Here is an 11,327-nt window from a genome sequence, read left to right as displayed (position 1 = left end):
TTATTCCGGCATATGTTCATGTTATCATTTTTTGCTGCCGCGGATGATTACAGATGTTTCACGTACGCCAACGATCTACATCTCTATCGCTCCCGTGGAAAATTCGTCCTTTTTCCCCTTCGATCATACTTGCAATACTCTGCACGATATCTAATCCTCTCGCATTGAATTCAGTCAGAAGTCATCATCCCATTTCAAAATGACTAAAAGCTTAACGCGCGCGCTTCTTGTATAAGTACGAGGCGAGTTCGGTTACATTTACCTGACGCCTAAGAGGGTAAAAGTGGAACGCCGCCCTTAATTTTTGCGCGCCAGTTTTCGATTAATTGGAAAACCGCACGTTCAAATAATCAATCGAATATCCGGAGTGAAATTTGAAAATTTTTACGCAAAGTGTAAGTGTTAATGGGTAGCCGGAAGTCTGGTTATGTTGATAAAACAGGAAATTCCTTACCGCAGCGTTTATATTTAGATCAGAGGAAAACGGTAAACCTTTGACTTATTAACAATCGAAGTTAGTCACGGTTTTTTTTTGTTATGTAAACTTTCCCAAAAAAAAAGGTGACGAATTTGGGCCCCTTTCCAACGTTGCAGTTTACCAACTTATCAAAATTCACAACATTTGGTTCTATACACCTTTTCAGGTTGGGGGAGGGAGTTCTCGCACCCTTTAGATTTTGAGAGATTCTGTGATTTTAATTATATAGGGGGTTCCATAAGACAAAGGGGATTCTTGCTGGTCTTTCAATAATTAATAAAGTCCGAAAGAACGGCGAGAGCGGGAAATTCTAGTACCTTGCTAGGTACGCCAGTCTATTTTTTTTTAGAGAACAGCGTATTCTTATGAAATCTTTTGGAAAATGGGGATACGTAATCGAAACTATTGGGGATGAAATGGGGAAAGCTAGATGAGTCTGAGTTTTCCACCCCTTTTTAATGTAAGTAAAGCACAAAATCAATTCCACAATTCCAATATGGCAGTTGGCACATACCAGGGCCTACTTGAGGTATAAGGGAATAGACCCGATCACGATAAGAGGTCGAGGAGGAGGGCTATGGTTGGTAGAAATTAATTCCTTTCGTTGAAACCTTTCATTAGAGTACCATGAAGGATAAAACTAGTTCCCACTCCCCCCCCCCTCCCCCTCAGGCCCCGTCGCTCACTGATCCCGAAAAAGAGTCGCACGGGAAAGTTATAGTTTGTGCAAGCCAATTTATTTCGATGAGACCTTTCATTAGAATACCATGAACCATGAAGGGTAGAACATGTGTACCCCCCCCCCCCCCCCCAATTTTCTAATGTGTAACTTGGCACCACTAAAGGCATGCGTATGCAAAATCTGAGACCAATTGATTGCCGTATGTAAAAGTTATGCACGTTTTGCTTTCAAAAACAGGAAATAATTCGTATGGGGGGGGGGGCTTTTAGACAGCGAAATTTGATGGCCGCCTGGCACACCTTCAAGGTATAGGCTACCTACTACAAAAAATTCCAGGACTCTAGGACCATTCCCCTAGAAGTAGGTCAAAACGGTAGAAGCCCGAATGCAAGACACTACCTTGGTTTGTGCAGAACTCGCCGGTTCCGGTTCCAAAAGCTACTATTGTCAAACGAACCGAAGGCGCGTTCAACTCAACCCGGTACCTATTTCTTTAAAATGATGCTTGAAACTTAAGGTTTCAGGTTTTAGGTTCCAAATTAGAGGGTTCGGACTTGCGGTTTCCAGCCTCAAGTTTTAAGATTCAGGTTTCAGACTTTTAACTTACAGGTTCCATGCCTCAAGTTTAAGGCTTCAAGTTTCAAATTTTAGGTTAGGATTCAGGAATAAAAATACATGTTTCCTGTATAAAAGTATTCAGGGACAAAGTTCAGATTTCAGGATTAAAATTTCATTTTTCTTGTTTCACGTTTAAGGTTTCATGTCAAATTCTCCAAATTTAAGGTTTTGTGCTCCGAGTTTCAAGCTTCGGGTTTTAGGCTCCAGTCTTTAGGTTTTCAGCTTCAGGTCCCAAGTTTTAGGATTTAGGTTTCGGTCTTCAAGTATCAGGCTTCAAGTAGAAGACTACAGGTTTTATGTTAAGGCTTCAATCTCAGGCTTCAGGTTACAAGATTCAGGTTTTAAATTTCAGGATTAAGATTTCATGTTTCTCGTTTCGTGTAATGGTTTCATGTCCAGGGGCGGACTTATAGAATGTGGCCTGTAGAATCCATAATTTCAAACAGATTGGGCTACTAGTTCAAAAGTTACAGCCCTTTGAATTTTTTTTCGAAATTGGTTTTTAGTCTATAACTTTTGATCGAGAAGTCTGATCGAAAAAGTACGAATTGATTTGGATTCTACGCGCCCAAATTAATAAGAAAAAGTGTTTTCCCGAGAAATTTTGGTGTAGTCAATTTTTGGTAAAAAAGGAAGCCTTTTTTTTGAACCCCGAAATAAAAATTGTCTCAGATCGGCCGCCCGGAAAAAAATTTTCTTTTAGAATGTGGCCTGTAGAATCCATAATTTCAAACAGTTCCAAGAGTGGGCTACTAGTTCAAAAGTTACAGCCCTTTGAATTTTTTTTCGAAATTGGTTTCTAGTCTATAACTTTTGATTGAGAAGTCGGATCGAAAAAGTACGAATTGTTTTGGATTCTACGCACCAAAATTAATAAGAAAAAGTGTTTTCCCGAGAAATTTTGGTGTAGTCGCATTTTTGGTAAATAAGGAAGGTTATACACAGGGGCGGACTGGGTACTTACGGGCCATTAAACCATTAAAGTATTAGTGTACTAATGAAGGTGCCGAGGGGGGGGGGTAGCTCTGAGGTGCACCACAAAAACATTTTAAAGTACACCTTTCTCGAAAATCNGTGTACCTGTCAGTTTGAGTTCTAATGAAAATCAAAATGTGACAGTTTCAAAGTATAACGCTTCTAACACTTTAGACTTTATTTCAGGAGTAAGTATAAGTAACAATACGAACTGTACGATTAATATTAACATTTATCCAAAAGATTTGTAATTACCTACATGCTGATTGTCAAAATATATGTGACATTGTTTTACTTTAACGGCCGTCACTATGACAGCGGCCGCGAAAATGAATTTCGCGGCCGCCATGGCGAACGCGAAGTTGTTGTTTCTCGTCCAATGCACCACAAAAACATTTTAAAGTACTCCTTTCTCGAAAATCAATTACCATACAGTTTTTTTTAATTGCAGCTGATAATTAAAAGTAACAAAATATACAATCCACACGAGGTGCGTCGCCTATCATTGTATTTCAGCTACGACAAAAAATGATAAATTCATTGTAAAACACTTCAATTAAAACAGAATTTTTAACAACCTAACATCAACCCCAATTAGAGAACCGTGTTAATAATTTATTAATAGTGCAAGAAACTAAATACAGCACATACTTATAAATTTCCAACGGGCCATTATGATCTACAGGCTAGGTGGCAATCGCCACCGTGCCAGTCCGCCCCTGTTCATGTCAGAGGCTTCGATTTTACTAACGCGCTGCCATTGGATTTTAGGCTTCATTGTAGTCTAGTTTTTAGGGTTCAGATTTCAGGTTCTAAATTACGGGGTTCAGACTTACGGTTTGAAACCTCAAGTTTTAGGATTTAGGTTTAGCTCCTTAAATTTCAGACTATAGTTTGCATGGTTCAGGTCTTATGCCTCAGGTTTTAGATTTCTGGTTTCAGACTTCAAATATAAGACTACAGGTTTTAGTTTTAGGTCTTTCAAGAATAAAGTTTCAGGTTACAAACCTTAGGTTTCAGAAATGAAGTTTCATGTTTCTTGTTTGACGTTTCACCCCACGGGCTTCAAATCGAAGGTTTCGGGCTTTGGGTTTTAGGCTTCAACTTTTAGTCTTTAGATTTTAAGCGTTAGGTTCTAAATTACGAGGTTTAGACTTACGATCTCAAGTGTCAGGTTTAGGTTTCGGCCTTCAGGTTTCATGCCTCTTTCTTTAAAATGAAGCCCGAATAAAATCGCATCCAGAAATAATTTCCTAACGAACCAGAAGCGAATTCGGCACAACCCAGGGTCTGTTTTTTTCAAAATGATACGCGAATGCAAGGCACTAGCGTGGCTTATGTCGAACTCGCCTCCTGTTCCAAGAAGCTCACCTTCGGTTCGCTGGGCGATGCCATTTTTGCTTGTGAAGAATGAATCAAATGGAATAAAATGATTGACGCTGAGAAAGCCAAAAACGGAATAGGCCCTGGTTTCTGCCGAACCCAGGAGTAAAAGCTTCAGGTTTCGGGATTAAGATGTCTTGTTTCACGTGACATACTCCAAACTTAAAGCTTCAGCTTTCAGCCTTAGCTTCTAAATTACGGGGTTCGGACTTCAAGCCTTAAGGTTTAGGATTTAGTTTCGATCTTTATCTTTCAGGTTTCAGGCTTCAAGTACCTATAAAAGTTTACAGGTTTCCGGCTTCAGGTTTAATGTTTTAGGTCAAGATTCAGAATTAAACTTACAAGTTTCCGGCTTCAATTTTCAGACTTTATGTCCTACGATTCAAGGACAAAGTTAGAAGTTTCTGGCTGCAGGTTAAAAGCTTGAGGTTTCAAGATTAAAACTTTATGTGCTTCTTGTTTGACGTTTAAGATTTCAAGTTACATGCTTCAAATTTAAGGTTTTAGGCTTCAGTCTTTAGGTTTTAAGCTTGAGGTTCTAGAACCAGTCCCAAGTTTTAGGATTTAGGTTTCGGTCTTCAAGTATCAGGTTTCAGGTATAAGACTACAGGTTTCATTTTAAGGCTTCATGTTTTAAGTTTCAAGAATAAAATTTCACGTTTCCTGTTTTACGTTACGGTTTCATGTCACAGGCTTCGATTTTACTAATGCATTGGATTTTAGGCTAGTTTTTAAACTTCAGGTTTCAGGTTCTAAATTACGGAGTTCAGACTTGCGGTTTCAAACCTCAAGTTTTGGGATTTAGGTTTAGTTCTTTAAATTTTAGACTTTTGTTTGATGTTTAAGGTTTCATCTCAAATGCTTCAAATTTAAGGTTTGAGGCTCTGAGTTTCAGGCCTCGGGTTTTAGGCTTCAGTCTTTAGGTTTTAAGCTTCAAATTTTAGGATGTAGGTTTCGGTCTCCAAGTTTCAGGATTAAGATTTGATGTTTCTTGTTTCACGTTACGGTTTCATGTTACAGGCTTCAAATTTAAAGTTACAGGTTTCGATTTTACTAACTTTGGATTTTAGGCTTCAAATCTCAGTCTAGTTTTTAGGCTTCAGGTTTCAGGTTCACGGGTTCAAGCCTCAAGTTTAGGCCTTTAAATTTCAGGCTTTAAAACTTGCATGGTTCAGGTTTTAGATTTTAGGTCTTTCAAGAATAAAGTTCAAAGTTTCAGGTTTCAGGTTACAAACTTTAGGTTTCGGAATACAGATTTCGTGTTTCTTGTTTAACGTTTGAGGTTTCATGTCACAGGCTTCAAATTGAAGGTTTCGGGCTTTAGACTTCAATCTTAAGATTTTAGGCTTAAGGTTCTAAAATATGAAGACACGGTTTCCAGCCTCAGCTGTCAGTATTTAGGTTTCAGCTTTCAGGTTTCATGCGTCATGGCTGTTTCTTTAAAATGAAGCCCGAATGCAAGAAACTAGGATGGTTTGTACCGAACTTGTCTGCGGCTCGGCAATAGTAGCTTTTTCTTGAGAAGGACAGCAAGCCGCGTAAAATGACATCTAGAAATAATTGCCTAGCGAACCAAAGGAGAGTTTGGCACAACCCAATGCGTTTCTTTGACATAAATCTTGAATGATAGACACTAGCAAAGTTTGTGCCAAATTCGGTTCCGGTTCTAAAAGGTGCCATTGCCGAGCAAACCGAAGATTAGTTCGGCACAACTCAGGGCCTGTTTCTTTAAAATGAACCTAATGGTTTTTTTTGCAGCAACTCCATGATGAAGGAGTCCTACACTATGAAGGAATCATCTTTTTGAAGAAAAAGGGCCAGATCCATCCAGCAGGAATCAAGAGGGTAGTGACGCCACATTCAAAACGCCAATTCTAATTTCGCCTCCAATAATAGAACAATTGCGGCTTTCGGCCGATAAACGCCCCATTATCAGACTTTCAGAGGTTAATTAAAAGTTAATGGCTTTTCCGCAGACTTTCCCCCTCGCTTTCCCCCAATTACAAAAATTCCACCTGCGCTTAATCGCGTCGAGCTTAATCAGTTTTTTTCTCAATTTCGATTTCGTTAATTATGCAAAGAAACTCGCCCGGGTAAAACTTCCATTTATCAGCTTTTAATGGTCAGCAACCGATTCCTGATAAAGAGCCTGCGGTCGCAGCCGTTTTTAATTGTTATCTACATTGTCCACATTTACAGGAAGCGGACCCCACCCGACAGGAAATCTATAAAAGTTCCAGCGATCGGCCATTATTATTCATTTCGCATTACGTTGCGCGGGCTATTAGTGAACTTCGGGTTTGGGGTGGAGAATTGAGAACTACTTGCAATGCGGCTCGTCATCGGGTAGCATCTAGCTTGATTTTGAATGCTAGCTGCCTTATGAAGGGCAACATGGCTTTAGTTGACTCGTCAGGGGAGAAGTCGCCAGTCGCCACCTGAAGGTTTGGATTTAGCACTGCTAGAGGTAAGTTTGTTCATTACTAGTTCCAGTTTTTCTTCGCCTGGAGGAATCGGGGGCACCACTTTGGTCGACAAGAAGAAACTGTTGGGTCTCCAAAAGCTTTGGACGAAGTCGAAAAAGTAGGCACCCTGACAGGGATTATTGCAATATACTCCTATGTAAGGTAGGACCATTAACTATCAGAGAAAATATTGTTCAAGTTTATCAAAGTGTTTCAAATACTATACCTAAGGCAGTTGGTTGTTTGTGTACAAAAATATGTATAAATATAAAGACCTTTTTGTTTTATGTGTGTATTTTTTTGCAACAAACGCAATAACAGATATTATAACATTTCAAATTCGATGGAATGCCATTTTGCCAATTTTGGTGGAGTTATCGCACGGTAGGTGGAACAATAAAAAAAGTAGAGGTTCTAAATAAGAGCCTTGGGGCACCCCGGCTGATATATGTAACGGAATCAACCTAAAGGTAAAGTCAACCATGTCTAAATTATGGTTCACGAAGTGTGTTCTGCCACTTATTATTCCCGAAGTTTCCCAAACACTAAGGAAATCTGAACAATTCGCCGTCACGCGAAGGAATCGAAGCGTGCGAAGAATTCAACTTGGGATTGTAGAATTTAAAGAAGAAAGCGTGAAGTGTAATCCTTAGATATTTCACCGACTCCGAAAATTGGAGGTGTTTTTGGAACAGCAGGGGAGTTCGAAGACCTTCTATCTTTCTTTATCTTGTGGTTACTCTAGGTGCTGATTGCATCAGTCGTTGCTAGAATCAGACCCCAGCAGCGCCTCAATATTCGCAAACTCATCCCAGGTCGAAATTGGCATAGCTCTTCGCAGCCTGGGCAGTGATATGCTTCCGTAGCTTCTTGCAGTTGTCCCTGTAGCAGTTGCTGGTGTTGTTGTGGTGGTTGTACTGACGTACTCCCCACCTCAGGTTCGGCAGGGTTACTAGCCCTCACCTTTAGACATGAAAACTGAGCGTCCCCTTCTTGGCGATTGGAGTAGCCTAGTCGGCTAGTCCTGATCCTTCACGGGTGTGTACACCAGCAACCTGGCTTTGCCCAGGATATCTGCACCTCCAAGCACCGCTTGACCGCCACGAGGTCGTCAGGTTCCCCCGGAACCCAGATGGCAACCTTGGGGAGCCTAGGAAATCTCTCTTTTCGCTCCCTCTGGTTTATTGTTTTGATAAGTGTAAATTCGCCCACTAGCTCCTCGCTCACCAGGAAGCCCAATAAGAGGACGTCTATTCAGACACAAGAACTACTGGAAGAATAGGTTCTAAGGGGTAGCAGGGCCCATACAGACACCTGAATGTACTTCGGTGTGAGTAGTGTGGGGTGCAGTGTCGATAACGGTGTCCCTCGAATACCGGGCGAACTCTAAATTAACCCTTTCTGGACTCCTGGTTAGACCTCAAAAGTGCGGTAACGGGATAGGCTCCTCGAAAGAGGTGATGGCTCCAGCGCAGGGCCTTATTGAAGGACCTGGTGGTGGTTCAGTCTCTATTTGCAAGGACTGACGAACAGAAGGCGATGGCCAGGAAGCGCCGGCTCGAGGGTAAAACCTCGGACCAAGCGGGCCCTGCGACTGGGTCGTTGGCAACCCGACGTCAGGGACCAAGCGTCTCAAGCCCTTCAGGGTCTAGCTCAGGACAGCTGGGGACGGAGCCTAGAGGTTCTGAAGCACCCGAAGTTACAGGTGGACCACGAACCTATGGGCGCGGCTGAGGGTGGAGATCGTTCCCGTATCACACCCGGTGGTGGACATCACTGAGCCTTAGTCGAGGTGAATTGCGGCTGCATTGAATGCAGTTGTCGATGGGATTGAATCCGCAGAGTGCTATGGTGACCGAATGCGAGGACCAGTGGACCTTGGGCTGGTTGGAGAAGACCGTCTCTTTTGCTAGATCCTGGGAAAGAGCGTATCTGAAAGTTCAGGGCAACCAAGGTGACGGTTGTGTTATACGGGCTCCCGGATGACACGGCTCAACCCCCTGGTTCTTATGTGGGTGGATAGATGGTGCAGTAGCCATGGTCTTCCGTTAACTCGGAAAACACCGAGGCTGTTCCATTTACAAATAGAACGAGAAAGGACCTTGATGGACTCACTACTCTCCGAGGACGTCAATTAGGTCTCACCAGTAGTTCAGCAAAAAGGCTACTATGGGCATGTACAAGGAATTTTGGTTGTACAGGGTGTCCCATTAATAATGGTCACAGGCTATATCTATGGAACCGTTAATTGCACAGCTTCGGGAACAAAAATTTGTTAACAAAAGGGGCCAAGAGAAATCGCTGGAAATTATTTTCAAGTTTCTAACTTCGCCGCTAGAGGGCGTATGATTCATGGTTAGGTAGAAAAATGACTTTTTCTCTAAAATATACCCAACAAACATGCATAAAAAATACATGCATAGTAATCTTGTATCAATTTTGCATCATTTTGATGGAGCACAAATTGCTCTAGCTCATAAAATATGAGGAGTGGGGAAGGGGAACATCTCTTTAAGGAATTGATTGTAACTTCGGATTAGGTTAACAGATTTTCACAAAATAGGTCTTGTTGGAAGGAGCTCTCTTCGCGGAATCAGATTTTATTAAATAGAGTCTTTTTAGTAAATGTGATGAGTGGTAGAGGGCGCGATGTGACATTAACATAAACTTTGCAGGTTTTTTTGGTAATTTCAAATGGAATGATATTATTTTGCCTTTATTTATTTATTTTGCCTTTATTTTTTAAGTGGGCGGGGTTTCAGCCGAGGCTGCTCTACCAACCCAACCCACTATACATTTACAAATATCCATGCCCGAACCCGGATTCGAACCAGGGACCCTGTACCGCAGTCGAGCATTTATTATATGATATTATCAAATAGGGTGAAATAGTGAGAATATCAGTGAAAACCGGATTTTGATATCTGTTTTCTAACCATAGATCTGGCGAAAATACGAATACATTCACAAATTTTAATTGCAATATTGATGCTCATTCAAGTTGGCTTTGAAACAAAAGAAAACAGAACAAAAGAAAGTTTATCAGTCCTTTCATTAAACGTATTCGTCCGAATTATCACCACGATGGGTGCCCGGCGCATTTCTTGGTAAGCGAGAGTGTTTGAATTTGAGTTATCCTGGCAAATGGATAGAAAGAGGAAGTATTTTTTCATGACCAGCTAGGTCACTCGACTTAACTTGCTTAGACTTAAATTTGTTTGAAAGGATAAAAGACGCACAGTCTTTCTAACAAGGCCAACTACAAGAAACGATATGGTGACGAGAATTAGAAATGTAATTCATAGTCATGGCTGAAGTTAAAGCAACTGTTCTCTCTACACAGCAGAGACTCGTCTTTGTGTCGAAAATAATGGCAGACATTGAACATTTACGTTATTTATAATTATTATTTCTTTTATTATTTACTTAATTCATATTTCTCTGATTTAAAGTTTGAATCATTTTTTTGTTGCTCATAATTAAAAAACTTAGATTGAGTGTTAATTTTGAACTGCCATCGCCTCATTCACTTTGACATCATTATCGGTTGCTATGTGTTCATTTGTTTCAAATCCAACTTGGATGAATATAAATATTGCAATTAAAATTAATTGTGAATGTTCGTATTTTCCCCATATCTCTGCTTAGAAAACAGATATCAAAATGCGGTTTTCACTGATATTCTCACTTTTTCATCTTATTTGATAATATAATATAATAATCATATCGTTCCATTTGAAACTTTTAAAAAAACTTGCAAAGTTTATGTTAATGTCACATCGCGCCCTCTACCACTCGTCACGTTTACTAAATAGACTCTCTTCATGTAAAATCTGATTCCACGAAGAGAGCTCTTTCCAACAAGACCCATTATGTGAAAATCTGTTAACCTAATCCGAAGTTACAATCAATTCCTTAAAGAGATGTTCCCCTTTCCCCACTCCTCATATTTTATGAGCTAGAGCAATTCGCGGTCCATCAAAATGATGCAAAATTGATACAAGATTACTATGCATGTTTGTTGGGTATATTTTAGGAAAAAAAGTCATTTGTCTACTTAACCATGAATCGCACGCCCTCTAGCGGCGAAGTTACAAACTTGAAAATAATTTCCAGCGATTTATCTTGGCCCCTTTTGTTAACAAATTTTTTTCCCCGAAGCTGTGCAATTAACGGTTCCATAGATATGGCCTGTGACCATTATTAATGGGACACCCTGTACATGGGGTTTGAACCATCGTATGGTGGCCTGCCATGCGCAGGGCAATCAACACGAAGCAGCTAGGAAAGTTCAAGAAATTTCTGGGAGTCACTGGACCCCTGGAAACCACGCCAACTTTGACTATGGAGGTACTTCTGGGACTAGAGCCTTTACACTTAGCTGTGAAGGCAGAATATCGGAAGGCTTCCATACGGCTAAACGATTGGGACTAGTGGAAGGATCGCGGCAGCCTTGGGCACGGGCGGATCTGGGTGGAAACGCTAAGATCCCATCCCCTTCTCGCAAAAAAGGGATGTGATCCTGACTGTCTTACTAAGACCAAAGGGTTATAAAGGCAGTGTCTTCGTCGGGACCGAGCGTAACCTAGAAATTGCTCTCTCCGTTGTCCAGGATTAAACACTGGGTGACCAGTCAATTCTAAGCTAAGTGGCAAAAAACAACCGAACACCATGGCCTCCTGGGCCTTCTAAAACTGAGGAAAAGCTAGATTATAAAGATCACCGG

The 11,327-nt window shown here is 40.9% G+C and overlaps 1 long non-coding RNA gene across 1 annotated transcript; it reads left to right on the top strand.

The window, feature by feature from the left end:
• Positions 1 to 335: 335 nt before the first annotated feature.
• Positions 336 to 6,888, top strand: LOC116162165. The gene is made up of 2 exons (XR_004143507.1): positions 336 to 395; positions 5,895 to 6,888. It is a non-coding gene; the product is annotated as an uncharacterized LOC116162165 (long non-coding RNA).
• The last annotated feature ends 4,439 nt before the right edge of the window (positions 6,889 to 11,327 follow it).

The sequence above is a fragment of the Photinus pyralis genome, unplaced genomic scaffold (genome assembly GCF_008802855.1).
Source record: "Photinus pyralis isolate 1611_PpyrPB1 unplaced genomic scaffold, Ppyr1.3 Ppyr1.4_LG10, whole genome shotgun sequence".
Classification (NCBI taxonomy): Eukaryota; Metazoa; Arthropoda; class Insecta; order Coleoptera; family Lampyridae; genus Photinus; species Photinus pyralis.
Note: the sequence above shows the minus strand (reverse complement) of the source record. Positions and strands in the feature narration are given on the sequence as shown.